Here is a 12,308-nt window from a genome sequence, read left to right as displayed (position 1 = left end):
CATTCGTGCTTGACTGCTTCTCTAACAAGGATTGGGATATCATTATTTGTTGGATTTGTGGTTTTTTTGTGGATTGGGTTTCGGTTGTTGGGTAGAGGTGTGGTTTATAGCTATTGGATGTTCGGTTTTTGTGTTGTGTCTTTTTTTTCAAGGTTAGTTAATCCCTCTTTTAAAGTGTCCAGGGATGCTACTGTGGTGTCAAGGGATATAATTCGTATTTCTATGGTATCAACTCTTTCAAACAGGGCAATATATTTGTCCAGTTTGGGTCTGCATGATGGGCAGAAATATTGAAATGCATGGTTGGATGATTCTAGGAATTGAGTCATTTGCTTGGGTAATCCCAAGCAGCCATGGTGAGCGTAGTTGTCACATAGAGAACATTTGATGGAATTTTCATTATCCTTTAGAGTTTCATTGCATATAAGGCATGTATGGTGGTTTGACATTGAAATGAGACACAGGGAACTGTCTCTGAGAAAAATGCCAACCCTGAGAGAACTCAGGTAGCAGTATTTATTGAGAAAAACACAAGCAAAATACAGTATGCATATTCAGAAAACAATGACCTCAACAGGAGATTACTTCACCAGCATGAGAACACACAATCTTGGAAAGTCCCAGATGTTACCTTGCTAGGGTGAGATCATTCAGCCACGGAAAGTCTCATGGGAAAGTTTGGAAAGTCCCATGAGAAAGCACAACTGTGTATCTTGTACCTTGAACTTTCACCCATTTTCCTATTCCTTCTAAACTGGCAGAATCAAAACAGAATGAGGCACTCTGAGCAAAGATACTCCTACCCCCACCAAGAATGCCCACATCTTCCTAGACTTACTGCTAGTATTCAAAGGCCTTCCAGAAAATGATAAAATGATCAATAGGTTATATTACCACAGCATGTGCAGGAGTCTTGTGGTTCATTGGTGGGGATTTCTTTCTCTTTAGCTTGTGCTTTGGCATTGGATTATTTTCCTGGCATGGTAGGTTTATTGAGATAGTACGTTGATTAAATTGCTTAATGAAACAATTTTGGGTAATCAATATAGCCAATATCACACCAATTAATCAATTATAATAATCTCTCTAATCAAATAATTTTGCTAAGCAACAATCAGCCTTATCAATTAATTACACTAATCACTAATCACACTGGTCAATTAAATTCACTAAATCAGTAATTTTACTAATCCATTAAATTACATGAATCCTGATCTTTTACACTAATCAGTAATCACACTATTTGCACTAAACACTCTAATCATACTAATCAATCACAACAATAAATCAATTAATCCATTCATTAATTATTTTATACAAATTGATTATGTAATCATTGATATAGGTAATGAGGTAGAAAAGTTATAAGTTTTGAGGTAATGAAGTAATCAGTGTTTAAGTATTAAAGTAATGAGGTAGTATTGAGAGTCAGCAAGTAAGGGGTTAATTGCTTTGCTAGCTGCTGATATCTGATCCACAGAGTGAGAAGGATTTATTGCTTTGATGGCTGCTGGGTGAGAGATGCTGAAAAAGCTGAAAGTGGATGTAACAGGATGACTAAAAACATGCTGAATTATTGAAACAGAGTAAAGCACGCTGAATTACTGAAACACGCTGACTCTGTTCAGGGGATCCCATTTGGGGATTACTTGTATAGTTGACTCCAATTTCAGCTGGTAGGAAATCTCCACTCAGGGAGTCTCTGCCCAGGGAATCTTGGTGATGCAGAAGTTGAAGGCATGCGGTTTATGTTTGTTTGAATGGCTTCACAGAGATTGATTATTGGTGAGGTAGGGATTAGTAGTGAAAGGGTTTCTCCTTGGCTTATTCTTAACGTTTTAAAACTCAGAGTAAGGTAAAGAGTTCTAGCTCAGAATCGCACTCCTCATCCACTTTCAGTTCAGAATCATGAGCTGAAAGTGGATGAGGAGTTTGCAACCTGCTCTCTGCCCACTTCCCGCTCAGAATCATGCTGTTCTCAGTCTCTCAGACCTCACTGATTTCTCTCAAATTTTGGTGTCCCTGTTATTTCCCTGTTATTACGGCTCTCTGCTATCAGCTTCTCTCCAGACTCCCTCGATCTCAGCCTCTCTCGGAGCTCTCTGCTATTATCTCCTCTCCAGTCGCTCTCTGCTGATCACAGTATAGATCATGGAGCTCAGAATCGTGTTTCTCAGCCTCCTTCCAGTATCAGCTAGTGTTACTGGATATTTAATTCGATCTCCCTCTTGGGTCCTGGTAAGCTATAGTCTCAGGCTCTATAGTTACTCTTTTGTCCTCACCCATTCAGAATGGCATCCTATGGAATGGAGTCTTGGGCTCTCCACTTGGGATGGTGTCCTGGCCTCTCCTCTCCCTCTCACCACTCACTCTCAGGATTGCTGGCAAGTTCTCTGTTCTCAGAACCTTCCAAAACCTTCTGACAGTCCCGGTTGAGGTAGATCGTGGCTCCGTTGGCCCCAGACCCCAGACCCCATCTCCAGCGATGTGGTTAGGCATTTGCCTCGATCACCATCTTGATTGATTTTTTTTTTCAGTTGGCCCAGGGAGTATTCCTGTAGAAGCATTGTAGCTACTTTGACATCGCTGGCATCAGTTTGCACGACAAATGGCCATTTGGAGTCCGGGAGCCATAGGATTGGCTCTTTAGAAAACAATCCTTTTAATGAATGCTCATTGACATTCAAGTGTCCAATTTATATCGTACTTATATTGGTATCAATGTACTTCCTCGATTCATCCATTTCTTTAGGGGTCATCGAATACAGTTTGGCTTTGGTAGTTTTGCCCTGGTATGAATTCTATCACTCAATCATTGGGTCGGTGGGGAGGAAGTACATTGCACTCATTTTCACTAAAAACTTCTGCTAAGTCTTGGCGTTCTTTGGGTATATGCAGGCAACTGGGTGGCACCTCCATTGTGGAAGCCACTCCCATTTTCAGGCTGTGATCGCTGGCCCCCAAAACTGGCTGGTTCCCTGATTGTGGGAGAGGTGGTAGTAGCCCAATGCCTATCCTTATCTTATGATAGCCATCTTCCCATGTAATCATAGGGGCCCATTTGTCTAGCCAAGCCAAGCCAAGCCAAGCCAAGCCAAGCCAAGCCAAGCCAAGCCAAAGATGAGTGCCTCAGTCATTTTGGGGGCAACTACGAATTGTATGATTTCCCAGTGCTGCCCCATCTCTAGCCTTACAGGTTCAATGACCAAAGTCACTGGCTCTCCCCCAATTAGAGCATCATCTACTTGTTCAAAGCAGATAGGGTGGCTCAGCAGTCTCATTTGTATCTCTAAATTTTGCACAGTCTGAGAGCTGATTAAGCACCAGGTGCAGCCGGTGTCTATTACAGTCTCTAGCTTCCCATGGGTTCCTGTCCGGGGATCTACTATGTGAGATTTTTTGGTGAAAGGGCGGATGGTTCCACTTACCATCAGATCCTTATTGCCACTCCCGCTAGAGTCAATAATCTCCAGAACCAGAGTTCCCCCTTCACTGAAGTGCAAGGGGGGAACCTCCATAGCTTGCTGAGCAAACTTCCCCTTGTCTTGTGGCTTTTGCAGAGTTTTCTTCAGCTTAGCTGCAGCTGATTTGTATGCCTGGGTAATAGGGATTGCTGTGAGGCATCCTGAGGCTCAGTGGCCCTGCTGACCGCACCTGAAGTACTTGACCCTGGGGACTGTTGCTGGTCACATCTCTACCATTGGCTTGCTAGTCAGTGTGTGTCCCAACATCTGCTTAGGTGGTTTCTCTGGCACAGATCTCCAGTGGGGGTGAATGTCTAAGTCCATAGACACTGCCATCCGGTACCAATCTTGGATCTGGTTGGGCACCCCCCTGAAGGCACACACTTGCCTAAGGTCTTGATCCAGGGCTTCATTAAAGTAGTGGTTGAAGAGCCACTTGGGCTAATCTTGTAATTTACCAGCCCTCTTCTAAACTCCCACACAAACTCCTTGGGGGGCCGACCGTGCTATTTCAGTCCTTTGATTTCTGCTTCAGCTTTCTCCCGGTTTCCCGTGTCCTTGAATCAGGCTCTTAGGGACCACACAAACTCATTCACATCTTCCAACTCAGGGGCTCCTTCATTATGGAGTTGAGCAATCCAGTCTGTGGCTTCCCCCTCTCTCATATTATCTGCAATGACTGAGATCATGTCTTGATCTGACTGATATTGAGCCCCATACTGATCAATGTGAACCCAGATTTGGTTTAGGAAATAGGCCTGCTTCCCCAGGGTGCCATCAAAGGTTGCCAGGAATTGAGGAGGACAGATGCTGGTGGGGCTCCTGCAGCTGGTGGGATCAGTGGTGGGACAGGAGCTGGCATCCACTGGTACTGGATTCACCCCTGACCTGGGTAAAAGGCCCATCTGGGTAGAATTTGGTCAGCTGGTGGTAATCCGGGAGGTGCTGGCAGAAATGATTAGCAGGCTGGGTAATCCTCTCGTTCCTCCCCTGGTACCTGGGCTTGAGTGTCCCAGGGGTCCAGAGTGTTGCCCGGCTGCTGTACTCTGCTGGGCCATGGCTCCGACAGATTGGGTCCCGAAATGGAAATCTGAGTCTTGGTCCAGCCAGTGCCAAGTGGAATGAAGCCGAAGTCTCACTTTGGACTGCTGTGCTCTCTGAGCCTGGAAAGTGGAATGTAGGCTAGCCTAGAGTCCAACCAGGCTGGATCAGATATGGTGACATCTGAGTGGAGACTTGACTGTGAAATTATTTTCACACAGAGGTACAATTTCCCCTTTCTAGGATGTATTCAAGGGAGCACTGGATATGTGGAAGAGGGCTTAATTTGGATTTCTGAGCTAAGTAGGAGATTAAACTCAATGTCTTACATCACTCCTTTGAACTTTATGAACTATGATATCTTCCATGTACCAAAATATAAGCATTTACATGAGGATTTAACATCTTCTAATTATCATATCATAGGCTCAGTGAATTTATGGAACAAATTCCACAGATCTGCTAGCATCCTAGTCTGTAAGAATTTGTATTATATAGATATGAAAGTGCCCAAATAAAGCCATTCTAGTACTTTAGTTCCACTGTTACTGGAACCTTCAACTTTAAAACATTTACTGTGAAGAACAAAAATATTTTGAAGCTTTTGGAATGTTATAAAATATTATTCTAAATTTTGGGGACAAATAATGGCAATAGGCAACTGTTTTTATCTTCATGACAAATATGAATTTAAGGGTTTAGAATTTTTACGCAGATGTTTATTTGACAGTAAACAACAATCTTAAATGAGAGCATTTAACAGAGAACAACTGTATGCTGTATAATTAAATAAATCCTTTGCAGATCTATTAATTACAGAAGCAATACTATAATGTTGTGGTGCCTAAACAAAATCACATTTATTACGATTTTTGTGGATGAAACAAAAACATGCAATTTTACTTTGAGGTAAAATAACTGTTGTAGAATTAAAGGCCAGCAAATTTGTTTTCACTGTCCATTTTTCAAAATATTGTATAACTACTTTTCTGTCTAATGTTTCTTCTGGTTATCAGAAGTTTATTTATTTATTTATTTTATTCGTTTGTCAAACATGTGCAAGATAATAAGTATAGGTATGAACATAAACATGAACAAAGGAAGTAAATACAGATAAATGGGGACAGTAAGACAGGAACGGTAGGCACGCTGGTGTGCTTACGCACGCCCCTTTTATGGACCTCTTAGGAATGGGGTGAGGTCCATGGCAGACAGTTTGAGATTGAAGCTGCGAGAGTTTGAGGCTGTAGCAACAGTAAGGTAGAGCATTCCAGGCATTGACCACTCTGAAGTCATATTTTCTGCAAATCGAGTTTGAAGCAGTTTACCTTGAGTTTGTATCAATTGTATGTATTGTTTACCCGTGTATTATTGTGGTTGAAGCTGAAGAAGTCGTTGACAGGCAAGATGTTATGGCAGACAATTTTGTGAACTATGCTTAGATCGGACCCCAGGTGGCGCAGTTCCAGATTGTCCAGGCCCAAAATTTCAAGCCTGGAGGCATAGGGAATTCTATTGTGAGTGGAGGAGTGGAGTACTTTTCTCAAGAAATACCTCTGAACCCGCTCAATTGTGTTAATGTCTGATATACAGTGTGGGTTCCAGGCAGATGAGCTGTATTCGAGAATTGGCCTGGCAAAGGTTTTGTATGCCCTAGTTAACAATTCAATGCTGCCGGAGAAGAAGCTTTGCAAAGTAAGGTTAATAATTCTTAAAGGCTTTTTGGCAATGCTGTTACAGTTGTCAGCTTGGAACCCATATTGAGTTCCGATGCTACCACGCTGCCACAATTGAGCCTGGGAAAGTGGGAGGGGGAAATTCATTGGATTATATCTAGTTAGACATAATAACATTCTTTTTCTGATTCAAGGTCAGATCATGTTGTGCATAGTGAAAAGAAGTGTTACTTTGGGACGGATGGTGATTGGGCCATGTGATGTCATGATGGGTGCACGGGATGGATTTGCAGTTTTTACTTATTATAAGGAAGCCTGGGACTTTCAGATTCAGGATTCCACAGTTGTGCCAGTTACTATCCAAATAAAAGGAACTTTTGAGAGATGTCTGTCTCAGAGTTATTGGCTTGAATGGAGGTTTGCTGGAACGCTGACAACAGCGAGCTCTGGGGCTTAGATCGCTTGAGATAACTACTCCTAGGTCCTTGACAGAGTTCCTGCTAGCAGCTAAAAGATTAATTTTTAGAATTCAATTGATAAGGTTTTTTTTTTACCTCTGAGAAAAAAATTCACCTTCTACCCAAAAAGAAAGGAAATATACCTGGCATAGAACTTTGTTCTTTTTTTTTGTACTGGCCAGAATTTTGTTGAAAATTTCAAAAATTATCATGCTAAGTCTATGGACCTCTGAGCAGTTTACATTTAATCTGGCCAGAAGAAACCTTATGAAAAAGAGTTTGGTGAAAACAGTATTTTCTTTTGTTAAAGACAAGCCTGGCTTCTCACTTTGCCTCCTTACAAATTCATTCCTCAGTCCCAAGGGCAGAGAGGGTGGAAGGGGCAATGATTGCTTGGATTACTCCTGTCTCTGGCCAAATTCTTTCTAGAGAAATTCTCCTCTCTCCAATCTCTCTGCTTCCTTCAGCTTACTGATTTCACATAATGCAGTTTGGAAAAGCTTTATCAACGTTCTTCATAGTTCCTACCTTATAGACTTTTAGAGCAGTTAAGAATGTCTTCCGGTTTGGGCTTCTTTGGCGACAGACCAAAATCCATGATCGTGCACAGTTTCGATCCATGCTCGCCGCCAGAGCGCCCGGAGCCAGCTGAATTCAGCCCTAAGCCACCCTGTAGAGGTGGTGAAGAGGGGGGAGACTCCCAGCAGGGTTGAGGAGAGCTGCATCTCTCCTCCCCAGCTGGCTATTATTCCCTTTCTCAAAGGCGGTTGCAGCGGTGGTCAGAAATGGCCACCTCAAAGAAGAACCCAACCGGAAAAGATTGTGCAGGAGGAAGATAAGAAGAGAAAGCTTTGACTGACCAGGTGAACTGAAAAAGCAACAACCTAAGGTACCCTGGTATTTGAAGAATAACATTGTTCCCAAAGAAGATTTCTGAAGCAGCGAAGGAGAGTGAGAAGGGAAAAGATTTGGGTTTTTTTCTTTCCTTCCCCATACTGACAGCTAAGAGACTTAAGTCAGAAATTGGAAAAAATTCACTTTGACATTAATAGGCATTCAAGCTGAAAATAAAATGTCAAAGGGATAATAAAGATTTCTTGGATATTTAAAAACTTTTAAAAGAAGGAAAGGAGAGAAAGGAAAAAAACAAAAGGGTGGGATCTGGAAAAATGGAGGAAACCACTTGGAAGTAAAAGGAATTAACAGTGAAACCTTAACAAGATTCCTAAAAAATACATTCTAACTGAAACTTTGTAACAAGATAAATCTTTCCCCCAGGAAGAGAAAGTGGAAAAAAAGTAACAAGAAGAAACAGCCTTGGATTACTTGGTGATTTTTGGATTTTTGGTTATTGGATTTAAATGACTAAAATCAATTGGGTGGTTGTTTAAAAGTGTTTAAAATGGCATCTCTCTTGGAAGAACTGAAAATGGAACTTAAAAAACGATGCAGAAGGAAGAGGGTTTTTTTGCTTCATATTTCAATTTTTAGAAATGGAGATCTTGAACTATGAGAAACAGCAAGAAATGCTTGAGGAACAAGAAGGGCAGGACAAAGAAAAAGCCATCTTTAATAATCAAGTAATTCTATGTAGGGAAAAAAAAGGAAAGTGGGGAAAGAGAGTGAAAAATTTAAGATTTGAAAAAACAACCAAAAAAAGAATAGATTGAAAAGCAATTACAATATTAGGAAGAAACAGAAGAGAGGATTACAGAAGAGAGAATTAGAATTAGAAAGACAAGGGGTCAAAAAGGGGAGGGAGAAGAAAAGGGGGAAGAAGGAAAGGAAAAGAAGTTATAAAGGACAGAAACAGGATATAGAGAAACAGAGAAATGTACAAGGATTGAAGGTATAATCTTATTTAGAAGACATAGAGATAATGGGTGAAAATTTAATTGAAAGAGAGGATTCTGCAAGGGTACATAAGATAGCATTGTTATATTAGGAATAGAAATAAATTTAGAAAATATGAAAAGTGTGATTAAAGTGATAGATAAAATACTTATTGTAATGGAATGGAATGTTTGTTAATAAATAAATGAAATAAAGAGAATGAGAGAATGAAATTAAGAAAGGATGGGAACATTTTAATTGTTATTAATGATTTATAAAAATTTAAGTGACGATAAATATGAAAGAAATATGAAAAAAAATATGGAAATATTACAAGTGTTCCTAAGGAAGTATGATATTTAATTGAAAAGAAATGTTAAAGATGTTAATTAATATTAATGGAAGATTGTAACTAACATTAATAGTTGAGCCGAATTGGAATATGAGTATTTTATGTATTATTGTTATATATATATATTATCTGTAAGAACTTAGTGTGTATTTTAAGAATGTACCAAGCAGAATTTGAATGGCAAAAGTTATGTGTTATAAAATAGAGGTTAGATATTGAATGTTATAACTGTAAAGGCATAATTTGAAGTTTAAATAAGATCTAAATGGACAAAAATTAAAAGATACAAGGGTGTCATACTCCAATCAGTAACTACAGGGGAAAACTTGTTTAATGAGAAAAGAAAATATGAAATTGAAACAGGACAGACAAAAGTATAAACATAATGATTAGAAAGATATTGAAACTTAGAAAAAGAGATGCAATTGAACTTAGAAAGGAATGAGATAATTAAAAACAAGGTTGAGAAAACTAAGGGAAGGGAAAAATCACTGAGAAAATACTAAAATAATAATAAGATATGGAATAGAATACAAAGATGAATATGAAATTGAGTTTGTGTCTGTATGGAAAAGCGACAACCTGAGATCATGCTATTCTCAAAAAAAGATATTTTATTTGTATTATGTTTTGTGAAAACCCAAATTAATTTTTTAACAAAAAAAAAAAAAAAAAGAATGTTTGAATTGCTAGAGCTGACTAATTTTCTTGCCACCTTAAAAATGTTCCTTGAATTGTGACTTCAGACATTTTCCTCACTTTTCCCCATTCTCCCAATAGATTATTGTACATTTATTATTTATTATAGCACCTTGGGATTCTTATCACTCTCAGAACAGTTATTTTTTCAGTTGAGTGGGAAACAATAGAGTTATCAGCAGAGAAAAATGTTCCCCTAAGGTTTTTGTCTTTGTTTTGTTCTAATTTCTTTGGAGAGGAAGGAGAAAATACATGTTTGCTCCAGTGGTGGGATTCAAAAAATTTTACTGCTGGTTCTGTGGGCGTGCTTATTTGGTGGGCGTGGCTTGATGGTCATTTGACTGGGTGGGTGTGGCCAACTCAATGTCGCTCATGACAAGGGGTGTCTCACCTGGCCCCTCCCCTCCCAGCCATTCCTTGTCAATTAAAAATAATAGCACAGTTTTTTTCTCTTTCTCTCCTTTCCTTCCTATTTCTTTTTCTTTCTTTCTTCCTATTTCTTTTTCTTTCTTTCTTCCTATTTCTTTTTCTTTCTTTCTTTCTTTCTTTCTTTCTTTCTTTCTCTTTCTTTCTCTTTTTTCTCTCTTTCATTCTTGCTCACACACACACACACACACACCTGGTCGGGAGGGCAGCAGAGGACTGCTGCAGCGGGCGCTGCTATGGGAGGCAGCCGGGATCCCGCCCTCCTGGTCAGAGCGCTCTGCTGCTGGAAGCTTCTCCCAGGGGATAAAATATTTCATGTTTCCTCCCTTCACAAAAACACTAGTGCCACTTTCTCCTTCAGCCACAGCAGGACCCAACAGCCCAGTTCCCTTCCCCAATTGAGAGGAGAGCCTTCTGTTGTCTGCAGCCCCACTGACTCCCAGAAAATGAGGTGTTCCAATCCAGCACAGGAAGCAGGAAAAGCCGGTAACCCCCAAGGAGCTAAAACCTCCTGCATGCCCATCACAGAAGATGCCACAAGGGTCGCACAAACGCCCCCAGACAGTGTCCAGCAATCCAAACTCAGGGCGCCGAGGCTATGCGCATTTTGCATCAGGTCCGGCCCTTGGTGGCAAGATAGAAATGGGGCTGAGAGTATGGGAAGGATAGTCTCTAGATGACTTACTTGGTGCCCTGGCTCTTTCCACCTGTGGGATAAGTGCCAAAGATGCAGGATGGAGAAAGGAGGAAAAGAGGAAAAGAGGTGCAAAAAAGTCCAGTAAAGCAAGCAGGGGGACACACTACCATTTGCTCAAGGACGATTGCTTTGCACCACTACAGAGACACAAGTCACGTCTTGGCAAGCTCCAGAACAGCGGGTGGCATGAGAAAGCAGAAAGCAGGTGGTGGGGGTAGTGGAAGCCGGAGCATGCTGTGGCCATGCCTTTCTTCCTTTCCCCCAGGGAAAAGGAGGATGCGGGCAACGCCTGCAGCTGCTGCATGCTTTTTTTGGTGCGGCTGCAGTCCAGCAGCCACACCTAAAAAAGCATGCCCTGTTCTATGTGCCAGGCCCAGCAAGTTCGAGCAGCCAGTGCATAGAACAGGGTGGCACCAGACCATTGGAGAAGCAGAGCAAAGCTGGAGATCAGTAGCTGCCTCTTTTGCAGCACAGAAATCCTCCCTGAATCGCCCAGCTGGTCTTCTCTTTCTCCGCCTGTTTGTTTTGTATGGCCAAGGAGGAGATCAGCTGGCCAAAGGGGAGGCTGCTGGAGGTGCCTCTTTTTCAGTCTCCAGCCCTCTTTTCAGCATAGAAATCCTCCCCAAGTTGGCTGGCTGGTCTCCTCCACCTCGGCCATACAAAACAAACAGGTGGAGAAAGAGAAGACCAGATGGCCAACTCGGGGAGGATTTCTGTGTTGTTAAAGAGGTGGCTACTGATCTCCAGCTTCACTCTGCTTCTCCAACAGTCCAGCACCGCCCTGTTCTATGTACCAGCTGCTCAGACTTGCCAGGCCCGGCACATAGAACAGGGCGTGCTTTTTTGGGTGTGGCTGCTGGACTGCAGCCACACCAAAAAAAGCACGCAGCAGCTGCAGGCATCTCGCGACAAGGGGGCGGGTGAGAAGCCCTGGGATATCCGCCTACTGGCTGGGCCGGGCCAGGCTGGGCCGGAAGAGGGGCATCCGCCAGGAGCAGGAAGAAAACGTACTCTGGGAGGGCAGGCAGGTGGGAAGATGTCCTGAGGCAGCTGCACTGCACACTGCATGTGTAGTGGCTGCACAAGCAGTGCGCCTGTGCAGCAGCCCTGGGATATCCGCCCAAGCTGCGCCACAGCTGCCACATGGTAGGGAAAGCTAGGAGAGCGACCGGGGCAAATGAGCACCTGGGTGACCGGGTCGGGGGCATTTGGTTCAGTGACCCACACCAAATCACCGCTACTGGTTCGCCTGAGCCAGTGCAAACCAGTTGAATACCACCTCTGGTTTGCTCTTCTCTCAGTTTTGCAGCATTTTGGCCTCCAAAGTGTCTTGCAAGCTATGCCAACCTGGATCATCATTGTGCCAGTGGTATAACACATTTGCAAAAGAACAGGAGATGGTTTCATCTGATTTGGCACAAAGCTTAAATGGTTTGATTGCATAATAATGAAATGGCATAGAATGAACCTTCCCTCATTTGTCCCTTGAGGTCAGCATGAAGAAACTGGTGGCTGACAGAAAAGGAAAAGATAGGGAAAAATCCCTAGGAGGGAGGAGCAGTGCTCAACGAACTGCCCCGGTTCAAGGGGAAATTTGATGGGAACCCAGACCAGCTATCTCTATTCCTTGACTCAGCTGAGATCCACCTAGAATGCTATGGT

Source organism: Notechis scutatus, chromosome 2 (genome assembly GCF_049901735.1).
Source record: "Notechis scutatus isolate UNSWTSFEM ecotype Mainland chromosome 2, rNotScu1.2, whole genome shotgun sequence".
NCBI classification, from domain to species: Eukaryota; Metazoa; Chordata; class Lepidosauria; order Squamata; family Elapidae; genus Notechis; species Notechis scutatus.
This window is presented reverse-complemented; position numbering follows the sequence as displayed.